Source organism: Amblyomma maculatum, chromosome 10 (genome assembly GCF_055883805.1).
Source record: "Amblyomma maculatum isolate TAMU_Amacu chromosome 10, ASM5588380v1, whole genome shotgun sequence".
Classification (NCBI taxonomy): Eukaryota; Metazoa; Arthropoda; class Arachnida; order Ixodida; family Ixodidae; genus Amblyomma; species Amblyomma maculatum.
Window position 1 is genome coordinate 179,109,957 of NC_139353.1, and position 15,954 is coordinate 179,125,910.

Genomic DNA, 15,954 nt, shown 5'->3' on the forward strand with positions numbered 1-15,954 from the left:
TATAGGGTAAATGTCTACATCACACACCTTGCACAAATTTCACAAACTGCAATAACACATTACAAAATTCATACCTCAAGGCCGTGATGTTCACAAACATAGCACCACACTGTTGTCGGATACACATAAGGATCAACAACACACCGCTTTTCAAATGCGAAGCGCACAAACCTAAATTTGCGAGCGTAATTACAGCCCGCGATCAGTGCGTGACACGCTTCTGTCCGCCAGGGATTCTGCCTTCGCTCTAGTCTCTCGCATTTGAGACGCTTCTATGTTCTCCGATCGGGCTACTGAAAATTCAGTGAGGCAGGACTTATCCTCTTGCAAATCACACAACCAATGTGTGCCGATAATTGCCCCTACAACCAGTAGCGCCGACGGATACACGGGAACCTCTGCCAACGCGCACAGACCAACAAAAAGAATCACTGTAATAGTGTTCCTTCCTAGGCACCGGTATTCCTTCCGCTGAAGGTGAAATATCTCAAGTAACGCCCCCATAAGTAGGACGAACACTTAGGCTGCCTGCAGCAACGAAGGCCTAGGCATTGCTGACTTTATTTTCCGTGTTGTCGCTTTCTTTTCGGTTTCCTCCTGAGGTGCTTCCTTTTGCATATTCTTGTCTCGAGGCTTTTCTTCCGGCTTCTCATGGCCTTGCTTTCCTCGCCTTGCCTTTTTCTTTTTAGATTCCTTGCAGTGCACAGGCGCGGGACTTTGATCAGGATCCTCGGGAAATGTTGCGCCCTTGATATTTCCCAACACCAAATCGTATATAGGGCGTTCCATGCACAGGGCTGTCAGTTTTCCAGAATAGTATTGCGTCTGCACTTCCAGTTTTGCTTCAGGTAGCAGCTGAATTGAGCCGTCAATTAGCCTCACAAGGCATTTCTCTCCAGTCAGATCATTCTCCTGAATCAAACTGCGTCTAACGATTACGGCACTGCTACCTGTATCTGGTAGCACAGAAACTGATTTTCCTTTTATCTTTCCCCTCGAAACCGGCATCCGATTCACCGCAGATCCAGGTTGTGCATGTACTACAGCGTTCACCAACCGGATTTTCTTGTCCTTCCTCCGATTAACCACCTTCTCTGCTTCCTCCTCCTCTTGGTCGTGCACCACGCGGACCTTCCTGCCGTTCTTAAGCTCAACAAAGCCATCGGCATCTTCTTCCTGCAGGCGACATTCTGACTCTGACGGAGTCCTCGCGCATGCCGCCTGCAGAGCTGCCTTGTCAGCGCCGGGGCACGGCATTGCTTTGTGGCCCTTCTGTCCGCATTTCCAACACGAGGATGGATTGTTGGTTACGAGTTTACGGCAGTTAGGTGCGATGTGGCCTAGTTGTCCGCAGAGATAGCACCTCGGGGGTGACTTTACAATAGGTTGTGTCTGTCGGAATTCGGGCTTTCGAGGGGTTTCCAAGTTTACAATTTTGCTCAAATTTTCGCCTCCCTGGGCTTCCAAATACTGGTCTGCGAGCTCCATCATTTCATCCAATGTATGTGCCTTTCTTTCTTTTAAATAAAGCGACAAACCAAGGTGACAGCTACCCAGAAATTGTTCCTTAATTAGGAGTTCGCGAAGTGCGCCATACTCAAGTTTAATTTTTGAGAGTTCAGTCCAGCGGTCGAAATAATGACTCAGTCGCGCAACATACTGTGTTGCCGTTTCACCGTCCATAGGTTTTCCAGTCCTGAACTTCTCACGAAACCCATCCGTCGTAAATCTAAACCTTTTAAGTAATGCAGTTTTCACTTTGTTATAGCTGCCTGCATCCTCAGGAGGAAGCCTTCCAAACACACTTAATGCTTCGCCGCTAAGGCAAGTGCTCAAGATGGTAGCACATTCACTGTCTGTCCAATTTCCATTTATGGCGATCCTTTCAAAACGCAAGAGGAGCGCGTCGAGATCGTCTCTTCTCTCGTCGTATTTCGGGATCAATTTACTTGCGTCTATCCGCAAGCTGCTATGTCCTTCACTGGAGCTATGTACTTCAGTTAAACCGCTGTTGTTCCCTGAGTTTTGGAGCTGAAGTTTCATAGTAAGTAATTCCTTTTCTCGCTGAAATTCCTCTTCACGCTCCTTTCGAGCCTTCTCTCTTTCTTCCTCGGCTTTTTTTCGAGCCCTCTCTCGTTCCTCCTCGGCTTCCTTTCGAGCCCTCTCTCGTTCTTTTTCTGCTCTCTCTCTTTCTTCCTCGGCTTCATTTCGAGCCCTCTCTCGTTCCTTTTCTTCTCTCTCTCTTTCTTCTTTTTCTCTCTGGCTAACCCATTTGCGCAGTTCGGCACCGGACAACCCCAGCTGGGTGCCAGCCTCAATCAACTCTTTCAGATTCATATCTGAAGCGCGAACCGTCTGGGTGTAACCTAAAGACTGCTTAGCGAACCTCGCCTAAACGCTTCCGCGCGGCACAACCTCTCGCTATCGCTCTGCTGCTACAGTTTACGACCTCTTCGTAAACTCTTCTAACTCGTTCTCCGTCCTCTGAGCTTGAGTGCACCAAACGTCCTGTCGCGGACGCCAGAATAATTGTCACCCGTTAATAATTAGGGGGTATTATTAACGATGCGCCCTTAACAGTGCGCACACTCCCAGACACCCTTAGAGTGAGTGGGGGTAGCTGTTCCGGTCGCGAAGGAGATGCCCTCGACTTGCGCGGCAAGCTCAGCCGGAATCCAACTACCTTGTAGTGACAGAAGGGGGTGGTCGTTTGGTGCCCAGCGGTCGCCGGTTCAAATTAGAGTAAGGATCGGAGTCAGAAGTAACAAACAAAACACAATTTATGCACAGCAAGAGACGATACAAAGGAACACACAAGATCACTTGAAATGCACAGACGAGAGGTTCACAGAATAACAAACGCTAAGCATGCAATTACACAGGTATCCAATAACGTAGAGGCTTTACAACAGATGAAACACGAGAGAGTACATAAACAAACACCAAATTGTTCACTGGGCACTGTTGCAGTCCGACGCCTCAAGAGTCACGATGTGGCCGCCATACGAGACGAGCGCCGCTCCCTTGAAAGTCCGTGGGCTTGCCAGCAGCGGGTGATCCCCGGGAGTCCAGCCGAAGCACAGGCGAACACGTCGCAAAGCACTGACGAACTGGCTGACTGACTCATCAAGCGGCGCAGTCTCTTTAAATAGGGCGCGCCGCGTCTGTTTGTTAGCACGCGTCAAAGCTAGCGCGCACACACACTTAGCTTTGCTGGTTATAGCGCTCTCTCTTCCTCCCGTCGAGCCGCGCGTCGCCATTGGCCAGGTCCCATAGAACATGCTGGAAATATCTGACTGATTCCAGTCCGATGAACCACCGTCCCCCCCGGGCAATGGGAAAGAGGGTGACGGCAACGCGTACAAAGCTACGCGCTCTCCCGCGCGGGGAAGGGAGCTTTTCTCTACATGCTTTCCACGCGACGCCGCGCGGGCCTCGCGCCGTGCCGACTTGATGAATATGTGCGCCGATTTCGTGACACCCCCATTACCTACAATTCAATGAGAAGGCGGACCAAATGATCCAGACTGTAAAAGAGATCTTCCGTTTGGCGAAATATTCTTACTTGGCCTTTATCAGGTATAGCGATAACCAAACGTGCGTGGCTTCAGCCCAGCTGAGCTCCTAATGGCAAGAGAATGGAGAACTCGAATCCGAAAGCCGGATGAAAAACGTCGTCCACACTGGCCTGAAAGGGAGGACTCAGTACTTGGAGGTGATCCTTAAAAGAGAACGACTGCGAAGGACTTCAACCGACATCATCACGCCAGAGATCTGGCATCACCTCAGTCTGGTGAACAGGCCTGGGTGCGACCTGACCAGCTGTGTAGTACAGTTCTGAGCAAGGCCCAACGTCTAAGGCTATTTGTCGTCACAGCGAAGTGAGGCACGATTCTGTAGCGGACTCGTTGACATCTTGTTCGCTTTGTGCGGAGCGCCGCAGATCTCGCCTTTCTCCAGCCTCCGCCTAATACAACTAGCAGAAGTACCTGCTCTGTGACCTGTAACAGCAGGATCTTCACGTTCTGGTGACGGTGTGGTGTTTACCCGTGCAACTAACATGTAGTACCACCGGAGCACTTGAACCTGGGACTGAAATGAAGATGTGTTCGCCGCCTATCGACGGGCAGTGGCATCATTTAAGCTGAAGTCCCAAGGTTTTCATGAATAAAGCAGTTTGCGTTCTGTTCCGGATCGGCGTGGCCGCATTGCTCTCTATCAGTGCCATTGTGGTTAGTGGTTGCCTCCAGTGACGCCGTCACAGGAACGCCCTCACAATATGCAACATCGCTTCAACATGCTACCTAGGATATTGGGCATGACGGACCGCATGCAGCCCGTCATCAAGGAGCTCCACTTGCCTCCGCATTTCAGGTGTGTTTATTTCAGAACCAAACTTGGCGATTTGTTTTCGACGATTTCACGATCCGGAGAAGCAGCGTATTTAACCAAGCGTCAGACCGTCGTTAAAATAGACTAAGGTTACTTCTTCAGGGTATAGAAGCGACGGCGTTGTTTCACTATTCAAGAAGCTTGCGAGGTCCTTTGTGGAATGCACTACCGTAGTCATCTGCTAGATATGACTCACCTTCAAATAATATGTATATTGTGAGCACAACGCGTGAACTTTCACCTCTTTCATCTGTATAGATCCATCATCATCATCATAATCATCATCATCATCGCTGACTGCTGCTCGGAGCGTCGCGCGCTGTGTGTGCCAGCTGGTTCTGGAATAGAACAGACGTTTTGTGCAAGTGCTGTCCCACAAGCGGCGGAGGTGCGATTCGTATTCCCCACCTCTCCCTTTAGACCCACCTACTGTTCTCCCTGGAGCTCCGTTCAGGCCTTCGCTTGCGTCAACGGCCCTGTGCTATGGATGAGGGCAACGGTGCTCGCTCACCCCCGGCGTCTCCTGCTCCTACTGCGGCTGCCCCTGCCTGGACAGTCACCAGCCGCCAGCGCGATCCCCAAATCTTTGCTGGCCTTCGCGGTGAAGATGTCGACGACTGGCTCGACAACTACAACAGGGTAGGTTCATTTAACCGCTGGGATGACGCTCATAAACTGCTAAACGTCGTCTTCTACTTGGCTGACGTCGCTAAAACCTGGTTCCTCAATCACGAGGATGACATCGCTGACTGGCCTACATTCACGGACCAGCTAAAGAAAATTTTCGGCACTCCGGCTGGTCGCTCAGAGCAGGCAAAGAAAAAACTTGAAGCTCGTCTCCAGCAGCCCGGCGAGTCCTATACGTCGTATATCGAGGACGTTCTGGCCCTTTGTCGCCGTGTCGACGCTGCTATGCCTGAATCTGAGCGTGTTCGCCACTTAATTAAGGGCATCAACACTGCTGCTATCAATGCCTTCGTGTTTAAAAACCCGTCGTCCGTATCTGACATCACATCCACATGTCAACGTCTGGACCAGCTACAGTCCTGCCGCCTCGTGCAAGACCCCAGTGATGGTGGCTCCCTCATAGATGGAAATTTGCGGTCCCTAATCCGCACCATGATCCGAGAGGAGCTTTACGGCCTCACCAACCCCTCTGCAGTATCTCCAACTCTTCCGCCAGCAACGATGAATTTGCGCAGCGTCATCAAAGATGAACTGACAACTTTCAACTGCACTCTGGCACCTGCCCCACCTCCCATTGCCTCCCAGCCTCCCTCGCCGCCTCCCAACGCCGCCCAACATTATTTGCCAACCTGTGCCGAGATTACTTCACGTCAACCCACTCCGCCTTCCCCGACTTGTTCGGCACCCGTGTGCGGTCACGTCGCTGCCATGGCACCATATCCTACAGTGCACCATCCTGTTACAGCCTGGCGCCCCTCCCGCCCTGTGTGCTACTACTGTGGGATACGTGGCCACATTGCCCGTGTCTGTCGCCGCCGCCAACAAGACGAGCAACGGGGTTATGCTCCCTTTGAACGTGCCCGCGTGCGCCAGCCTGATGATTCTGCACTGCCCTACTCAGACTTTTACCGGCGTTCTTCCTCTCCTCCGAATTCCACCAATGTTTCACGGCCCTCGCGTCCTTCCCGACGCCGATCCCCTTCGCCTTTTCGCCGCACATCCCCGCTTCGTCCTGCCTCGCAACCCTTCCAACCTATAACGGAAAACTAACCGAAGCAGTTTTTGGAGGGAAAGCTGCTTCGAGTTCGAAATCTACAATTCCTCCTGGGCGACCGTCGAATATGTTAGTAGTGATTGTTGAAGGATTGTACGTTGAGGCCCTCATCGACACCGGCGCCGCTTATTCCGTCATGCATTTCTCTCTGTGTTCTCATCTGCTCAAAGTTTTTAACGCCATACATCGGTCCTCCACTTCGTGGAGCTAATGGAACTCTTATGAAACCCACCGGCCAATGCACAGCACGTGTCCTCATCGATAACCACCGGCATCATATAGAATTTATTGTGCTCCCCACGTGCGTTCATCTCATGATCTTGGGGTGGGATTTCTTATCGTTGGCGTCCGCCCTCATCTCTTGCCGTGAGCGCCTTATTCATCTTGCGGACCCCGATATCTTACCGACTTCTGATTGTTCACCACCACACGTGTTCGCAGCAGTTGATTTCGTTTTGCCCTCAGGACGCGAGCAGCTGATCATCGTGGCATTGGACTACCCTCTCGATGGCGAAGCCTTCGTTATGCCCGCTCCTCGGTGGACCTCCGACGGCCTAGCTCTTGCCTCGTGCCTCACCTCCTTCACCCGCGGTTGCGCGGTCGTTGCGGCCCTTAATACAACTCTCCAGCTGTTCTTACTGCCCAGAGGAGCCACAGTTTGGTTTATTTTTGACTGCGATCCCGTTCCCCTCAACACACTTTCCAGCGCACCACCGCCTCATGCCAAGCCTCCATTTCCGACATCCTCTGCGCTCGCAGCCGCCATCAGCCCTGAGCTTACATCCGAGCAGTCCACAGCTCTGCTAGACGTCCTCCTGCGGCACCGAGAGTCTTTTGATGTGTGCGCCTCAGCGTTGGGGAAGACCTCTGTCACCTCTCATCGCATAGAGACGGACGGCTCTGCTATTGTTCGACGAAGGCCGTATCGCGTTTCAGCAGCAGAACGCAAAGTCATTGAGGAGCAAGTTGCTGACATGCTTGCTCGAAATGTCATCCGACCATCCACGAGCTCTTGGTCCTCACCTGTGGTCCTCGTTCGCAAAAAAGACGGTTCAGTCCGCTGCTGCGTGGATTACCGGGCACTTAACAAGATCACGCGCAAGGATGTTTACCCTTTGCCTCGTATTGATGACGCATTAGACTGTCTCCAAGGCGCGGAGTATTTCTCCAGTCTCGACCTCCGCTCGGGATACTGGCAAATTCCTATGCACGATGCAGACAAGGACAAGACTGCCTTTTCTACCCCCGACGGTATCTACGAATTTAACGTGATGCCTTTCGGACTCTGCAATGCGCCGGCCACCTTTGAGCGCATGATTGATACCGTGCTTCGCGGCATGAAATGGAAAACATGCCTATGTTATCTCGACGACATCATTGTCTTCTCGTCAAACTTCACTCAGCACTTACAGCGTCTCACTGAAGTCCTCACGTCCCTTGCCCAGGCGGGGCTTCAGCTGAATACCAAGAAGTGCCACTTTGCCAGTAAGACCATCAAAGTACTCGGCCATGTCGTCAGTAAGGCAGGAATCCAGCCTGATCCTGAAAAAATTACGGCTGTCGTTAATTTTTCTCGGCCCCAACGTCAGAAAGATCTTCGCAGCTTCCTTGGCTTAGCCTCCTACTTCCGCCGTTTTATTCGGAACTTTGCAACAATTGCTGTCCCGTTACAGAAGCCCGTGTCTTCCCAAGTGTTTTACACCTGGTCCACTGAATGTGAAGACGCCTTCAAAGCTCTCAAGCAGGCATTCACTTCCACCCCTGTGCTTCGCCATTTTGACGCTGACGCGCCCACCATACTTCACACAGACGCCAGTGGCCACGGTATTGGCGCGGTTCTCTTGCAACGCAACGCAGTGTCTGAAGAGCAAGTCGTCGCATACGCCAGTCGTACGCTTACTGCAACTGAGCATAACTATACTATTACCGAGCAATAGTGCCTCGCCGTTGTTTGGTCGGTTCAAAAATTTCGACCTTATTTGTATGGCCGGCACTTCACCATTGTCACAGACCATCACGCACTCTGTTGGCTGTCATCGCTGAAGAACTCATCGGGTCGACTGGGTCGCTGGGTACTACATCTTCAAGAATACACCTTCACCATCACTTATAAATCTGGGCCAAAACACCTCGATGCTGACGCCCTCTCCCGCTGCCCATTGCTACCTACTGACGCGGCCCCACATACGGTCTCCTCTCCCTGCTGCCATCCGAGTCAGCCTTCTGCTGGCCACCTGAATGTCGCACCCATCGCTATAGCTCCACTCGAGAACAATGCTGATTTCTCGTCCCTGCAGCTGACTGACCCTTACTGCCGCACAATCATCGCTCGCCTCCGCGGAGAATCAGTTGTCCCAAACAGTCGCTTGCGCCGTCAGCTTAGTCGGTTCCGATTTCACCATGGAACACTTTACCGCGACGTTTATCACCCTACTGGTCAACGCTGGGTACCCATTGCCCCTCGCTCCCTTCGTTTTAAAATTATGGAGGCTTACCACGACGACCCCACTGCTGGACATTTAGGCCACTTTAAAACTTACGATCTATCAAGAGCTGCTACTTCTGGCCTGGGCTTTCTGCCAGCGTCGCCAAATACATTTCATCATGTCCGTCTTGCCAGCATCGCAAGCGTTCAACATCCCCTCCTGCTGGCCTACTGCAACCTCTACCTTGCCCATCTGTGCCTTTTGACACGGTCGCCATTGACTTGTTTGGTCCTCTCCCTTTGACGTCAGACGGCAACCGTTTTGTTGTCACTGCCATCGACCATCTAACGCGGTACGCTGAAACCGCACCTCTTCGCTCCGGTGCCGCCTCTGAAGTCGCCGATTTTTTCCTGCGTGCGATAGTTTTGCGTCATGGTGCTCCTCGTATTCTCATTAGCGACCGTGGAAAGACATTTCTTTCTCAAGTCCTTGAGGAAGTACTGCGCGCAGGCAACACCGTTCATAAGACTTCTTCTAGCTACCACCCTCAGACCAACGGACTCATCGAGCAGTTCCATCGCACTTTGTCCGACATGATATCCATGTATATCGCTCCTAATCACCGGAACTGGGACAACGTTTTACCTTTCGTCACCTATGCCTACAATTCCGCTGTTCAGCGCACCACTGGTTATAGCCCTTTCTTTTTAGTTTATGGCCGTCAACCATCGACAGTACTGGACACTACTTTCTTCTCTGCTCCCTCTACGTCTGAATCTCTGGGCGAAGAGTTTGCCACTCGTATGGCCCAGTGTCGCCAACTTGCCCGTTTGAACACTGAAGATGCTCAACAAGAACGCAAAGCCCTGTATGACCAACGCCATCGAACTCCCTCCTTTTGCCCCGGTGATGAAGTTCTCCTGTGGACACCAGTCCGCATTCCTGGCAGTGTGAGAAGTTTCTCCATCGTTACATTGGCCCTTATACAGTACTCCAACAAACGTCTCCGGTGAACTATCGCGTTATTCCCTCGCACACCGTCGCAGATCGACGTCGTCGCTCCGAAGAGATCGTCCACGTCTCGCGCATGAAGCCCTATGCCCGTCGTCCCTCATCCCTGTAATCAGCGACCATGGTGGTCTCTCTTTTGTCGAGGGGATTTGTGTGAGCGCAACGCTTGAACTTTCACCTCTTTCATCTGTATATATCCATCATCATTATCATCATCATCGCTGGCTGCTGCTCGGAGCGTCGCGCGCTGTGTGTGCCAGCTGGTTCTGGAATAGAACAGACGTTTTGTGCAAGTGCTGTCCCACAATATACATAACAAATATGCACAATTGTCTATAGGCCAAACTTTACAGGTCACAACCAATCTTACACTGAAACACGGCCTGTTGCTATCAAAATAGAAAGACTTTTCACTCGTATGATCCCTGCCGGGCCTGCAAAGTGTGTGGATCACCTAGTATTACGCTGGAATTGGGGTAGGAGCGGCAGTTGTGTCGCATAACGCCTTATGGTAGAAAATTTGAGAATAAAACCGTATCTCCGGTTGTTATTCTATACTGTATATGATTCAGGTAGCGTTTCTTGGAAAAATGATGCCTGCCTCTGTATTGCTGTCGAAAATATTTCCGTGTGTTGTTCTTTGTGACCCGGTTATATTTTATTCCAATTCTAGAATATCTGGTAACATTCATTCATTTAAATTCGTTTTAATTTGTCCTCTCATCCTATCTCCTGGTAGTCCTTCTTTATTATTTTGTATCCGCAAATGATGCGCGGAATTTCGTCAGGTCTAAAGGAATAAAACCAACAAGCGAAAGAGTATGTTATATTCTTGCATATGTCTCATAGTTTGAGTGCATAGTATGTGTTTCTTCACGCTACCCTGAACTCGAGGCATTGTTATCCCTTGAAGATACATCTGGCCAAACTGCAATTAAACTAATATATTGTTTTGAAAACGGTGCGATGTGATATGAGGCGCGTGCCTTTTCTGGAGCTGTGTAGCCGTCTACTGGGCATATAGAGCATGTGAATAAGATATTATGATCTGGGGGTGAAGTTAAAACCACCTCTTTAAGCATTAGTTGCATTCCCATAGTTAGTCCTAACACATTGTTCGGCTCGAAAAAAATGTTATGTTTCCATGATGCCTACAGCCACTCCATTTGTGTAGCAATGGTGGAATAGCCATTTATCCAGGTATCCAGAGAAACGTGAAAGATCCATGTTGACCAGCAAACCTTTCGCTGTTTTGGTTGAACTGCACGTGCCTGAAAATATTTCCTTACTCAGAATTTCCCAGAGCATTTCACTTTTCCTCGCACTATATGACCATCTTTTTTCGTACCGCGAAGAAATCGTTGGCTGTCGGTTGCCTCCTGTAGCACCGAGCCAAGTACATGCAGTTCTTGGTGAAATGATAAACAGCACGTGCCAGCTGCTCACCATTGATGATGGCTGAAAGAAAGACAACATAACTGTAAGACAGAGTGGCTTTCTAATTCACCCATTGTCTCCATCCCGCATATCGATAATGTCTTATAATCAAAGAAAACGTTCTGCCGCTCATACTGGCTAGTTTTCCAGCAAGTGTTGCGGGAACGGCGCAGGTGAAATGAAGAAGGCGTTGTCACACTACGATTAGAGGTGGGAGAATGCTACGGAATCCTTGGTTTTGCGAACGGCTCCTCAGGATTGGATGACCTCCCGATAAGTCTTACCGGAGTCCTCCACTCCGGCGTCTCTCATAGCCCGAGTCGCTTCAGGATGTTAAACCCTATAACCAAACCAAGATATAAGTAAGCGAAGAGACAACAATCTGGATTTCTCTTTCTTTCGGTCCCTCAGCCGGCCATGTGGAATCTGCCGAAAGTTTTACCTGCTACGGTACTGCACGGTATTATATAAAATATGAGCAGTTTATTCAAGCAAGTTGGGCAGCCTACAGGAGCTTAGACCCGAAATCAATAAGTAAAGCAGCACTAGGGTTATATGGCTTACTTCACACCGCTCGATCTTCATCCCTGCAATAATTTTATGAAACCTCGAAATATAATAATTTTATGATCTTGGCGAAACTTGGCAAACAATGACCGAAAGAAAAGCCTTCTATGCTGCAGCTTTACAGTGGCGTAAATGCAAATAATTATTCATTGAACACCCGAAGTTTCGAGGTCAGTGATCTTGCAGCAAACAAATATTGTAGGTATTTTACTCAAGAGTAAAACGCAATGCTATGAAGAGTTCTATATAAAGCTATTTCCTAGCCAACAGGTAACCAACCCGATTACACTGAAACATGTCGCCAAGGTGTCCGTTGTCGGTATTTTTGTTCATCCTATATCTGCGTTTCCTTTATCTCAGCATTACCAGTTCGGCTATTCGATGTTTCTGCCGGGCTGAATGTGAAATTTTGATTTTGGCTTATGCTAATGATGTGGTACTTCTTATGACAAAAAAAGTGAATTCGAGCTTTCCATTTAACTGAATGGTTTTGCACGGTATCTGGGGCGGCTCTTAATTATGGTAAATCGAAAGGATTGGATGTTGGATTACTGGGGCACGAGACTGCGTTTTTGGGGGCATGGTGTTGGATCGAGGCCCCCTACACTATTTAGAGATTCTTTTGCATCACGTTTGTATCAGTGGGCCTATTGGTATTCATAAAACGTAGTTATTAGTCAACCAACTCAGGTGCTAATGGGGCTTTAACTTTCGATGTTTGTCCAAGCCCAAATGTGCAAAATATTCTTGTTTGCAAAGCTTGTCGACATCCTGAAAGTTCTACATTGCGCGAGCGAGAAGGTACCGGCAGAGCTAATGAAACAACAACACGAAATGATGAAACAGCAACAGGCGCAATGAAAGCTTTGCCAGGAGCAAACACAAGCTCAGATGCAGGAGCTCTTAATCACGTTATCGATCTACAAAGGGAGAACAATGAGCTCAAAGCACAATGTAGACAACCGGAAGAGCATCAGGAGGCCATGAATGATAAGTCGTCCGAAAGGCAGCCAGAGGCGCCTACACCGCCAAAGAAAAGCGAGTTAAAAATACCGAATTAGGCCTTCAGAAGGCCGAGGGCAGGCTAGACAAACTGGAGGTAGACATACAGCAACTCAAAGAGGGAGTACAACTGGCGGCCATTGATACTCAGTTAACGCGGAGAGGATTGACCAACGCTCAGCCCAGCTCAGCCAACTGCACAAGCGGCAAGCCTATGGTCGGTCTGTGCTCAGCCCTTAAGAATATGGCCGACTAAAACTCATCGGGCCGACCTAAGCCACCCACGTCGGCCTGAGGTCGGGGATTGACAATGGCCTGAGAACGGCCAATCATCGGCAGTCGACCTCGGGCCGACGAGTATGGCCTACATGACCAGCTTACTGCCGCGCTAGGGTCATGCATGGGCCATGGCTTACCGACTGAGCCAGCCTACTGCAGCCCTAGGGTCATGCATGGGCCAGGGCTTACCCACGCATTGCCCAACCCCTTCAGTGGTACTCGCAGCCCGGTGGTTTATCCATCGCCGGCAATGGACCTCGGGCTAACGAGTATGGTCTAATTGGCCAGCCTACTGCCGCGCTATGGTCGTGCATGGGCCATGGCTTACCCACACATGACCCAACCACTTCGGCGATCCTCATTGCATGGTGATTTATCCATATATAATTAGTGATCTACTCATCCATGGCCTAAGGTTTACCCATTAAAGCGTCTGCAGTTCGCTTGTGCATGTAAATTAGCGCTGCGGCGGTGTTTTAGATGCGCATCTTCTCATCGAAGCGGGTTTTAACTTTGTAGAATCTGCAATGCTGTTCTCCGGGCAGGTGAAAAGCAACCCATATATATGCAGCGTAAAAAAGCCTGCGCATCGACAAATGTAGGTTTAAACAACACTTTTTATTTTTTCATAAATAATCGAAACAGGCTCAAAGCCTTCCTAATAAGAAAGTGGCATTTACAGTTTACTAAGTTTGTGAGGCTTCAGAGATTCATTCTGGCTTTCAGCTTCTAGGCCGAGTGGAGGATGTCACGTTTCCCTTCTCGTTGCGGCCGTGGTCCTATTACTTCACTGTTACGGAACATCACTTGATTGCTGCCACGGCCTTCCTACAGATAACGTCACTCAGGTACACGCTGTCAATCACCAGGTATCCTAGAAAATATGCGAAATAAAATATCAGCCTTTATTCCGTATTCATATGAATAATTTTCTAGCCTGTTAAAGTGGTAAAAGGTTGTCACTCAGGCAATTATAAGGACATTCTGTAAGGTGTTTATTGGAGCACCAAGACCGTATGCAACGTCCGCAAACCAAAGCGACGGGGGTAGCGTTCGAACCAACAGCTTGCCAACAGTGCAGTGCCAGCAAGGCTCCGGCTCCACTTCGTCTACCTCTTCGGGTTGGCGCGCGAGCTGATGGCGATCGGGATTACTACAATTCAATGGGATCAGTGACGAGTTCTGATGATCTAGTCACCGGATGATATCTAAGTCAATTGAAATATGAGGTGCACCATTTCTACACATATACTGCTTGTTCAAGCTAATTTGATGCAAAGGCTAAAAAAGACATTTCGGAGGCAGGCGAAGAAACCAGATACATATTGCTGGAAGCTACCGTGAGCGCCACAGAAAACGTTTTGTTTTCAATCCTTAATTGACATTATATATCTAAATTACTGAATAACGACTTACACAATAAATGGTGTTTGCTACTTTGAAAAGTACCGGCACAAAGCACGTTTCTTTATTTGTGATAAAGAACCCTCACTTATGCATTTTCCCCAGATACAGAAGGAACCCCGAAAATACAAAATCAGATGGCCAGAGAATACAATTGCTGCCTTGGCTTGGCTTGACAGCCCTATGCAGCGGTAGACCTATAAATTGCCTATGGTTTCTTCGTCCGCGCTAGCACAACCGTTTAACAAGACTGCATTTGTTTTTTACAGCTGAAAAATAATGTCCCACTCATTTATATCCTGACCGCTTTGTAGTCATTATCCGCATTGCAAAGTGCGACACGCTGACTGTAACTCGCGCCTTCATGTGCGCCAATGGGCCGACGCGAAGCAACTATCGCCTGCATGTCACCCTTACTCATGAATAGTGTCACCCATCTTAGCGTAGGTTATTTCGTCCACTCAAAATTAAGTTGAGAGCAGCACAATTGATGTGCGCGAATGAGCTGGCAGCAGTTTCAAAATCTACATACCCCGGAGTCTCTCTGCAGATGGAAAAAAGGTAGTCTAGAGGTTTCTAACCGCAAATATTTAAACAGGGTTTTCTGAAGGTGCTTACCTACTCTGTAAGTCGTAGTTATTGTCGGAATTGAATATTTAGTACTTGGAACGATTAACCCCAATTTCCTACTTACAAAATAAAAATTCACTACGCTATTGTAAGTGGCTGCCAGCAATATGCCACCGGTTTCCATCGCTTGTTTCTAATGGTTTATCTAACCCTTGGCTTAAACTACCGGGCACAGCAGGTGTAATGTAGCTTGAATAAAACCTGCCGGAGATTATATATATGGGTATATTTGTAACTTTTACAGATTCACTTACAAAGACTACGAGAATCGCGTCACTGCAGCCTTACTAGAAAATTGACATTGCGGTGCGTAAAAGCGCTATATTCGTGGTTAAAATAAAGTACTAAAATTATAAATAAGCTCAGCAAGTGCTGCTGTGAGAGAAAGTGCGGGCAGCAGACACCGAAAGTGTACCTAGCTTTCAAATTTTCTTAGATGGCACAACCGTTCGAAATACGGAATTTTAAAAGTACGCCCTTGATATTGGCTTTCCCACTGCGTATATACAGATGAAAAACGTAATCGAGGTAATACATTCTGATGGGCTAGTTGGTTCATAATAAGCGAGCGAGTAAAACTGCGCGAAAAAAACGTGCGGTACAAAACACACAGGCACAGAGAAGGCGCTGTGTGTTCATTACGTCGCGTTTTTTTCGCGCAGGTTTGCTCGTTCGCTTAGTTATCGAGGTCGCATAAACATTTTTTGTTTCCATCGAAATTTTTATATGTGGTGTGAAAATCTCTAGACAAAAAGGAATTACCCTTAGTTTTGCTAGATAAGGCGTAGTTTACTCAAAAAGAAAAACAATTGTACAGTATATCTTTAGAGGGAAAAAACGCTGTTTTTGCTATTTCAATATGTTGCAAGTTTGGAGACTATGATATTATCATCTACTATTTTTTACTCCATAAATATACGCAGAATTTACATTTGCAAACACTATTAAAAACCCGTTTTTTTTTGCAGTTGAGGTAATAAAAAATCGTAAACTTTGCTTCAGGAGCGATGTACTGCAAGAATATCTATTTTCAACCTTGCATGGTTGCATATGATGCAGTAGGTT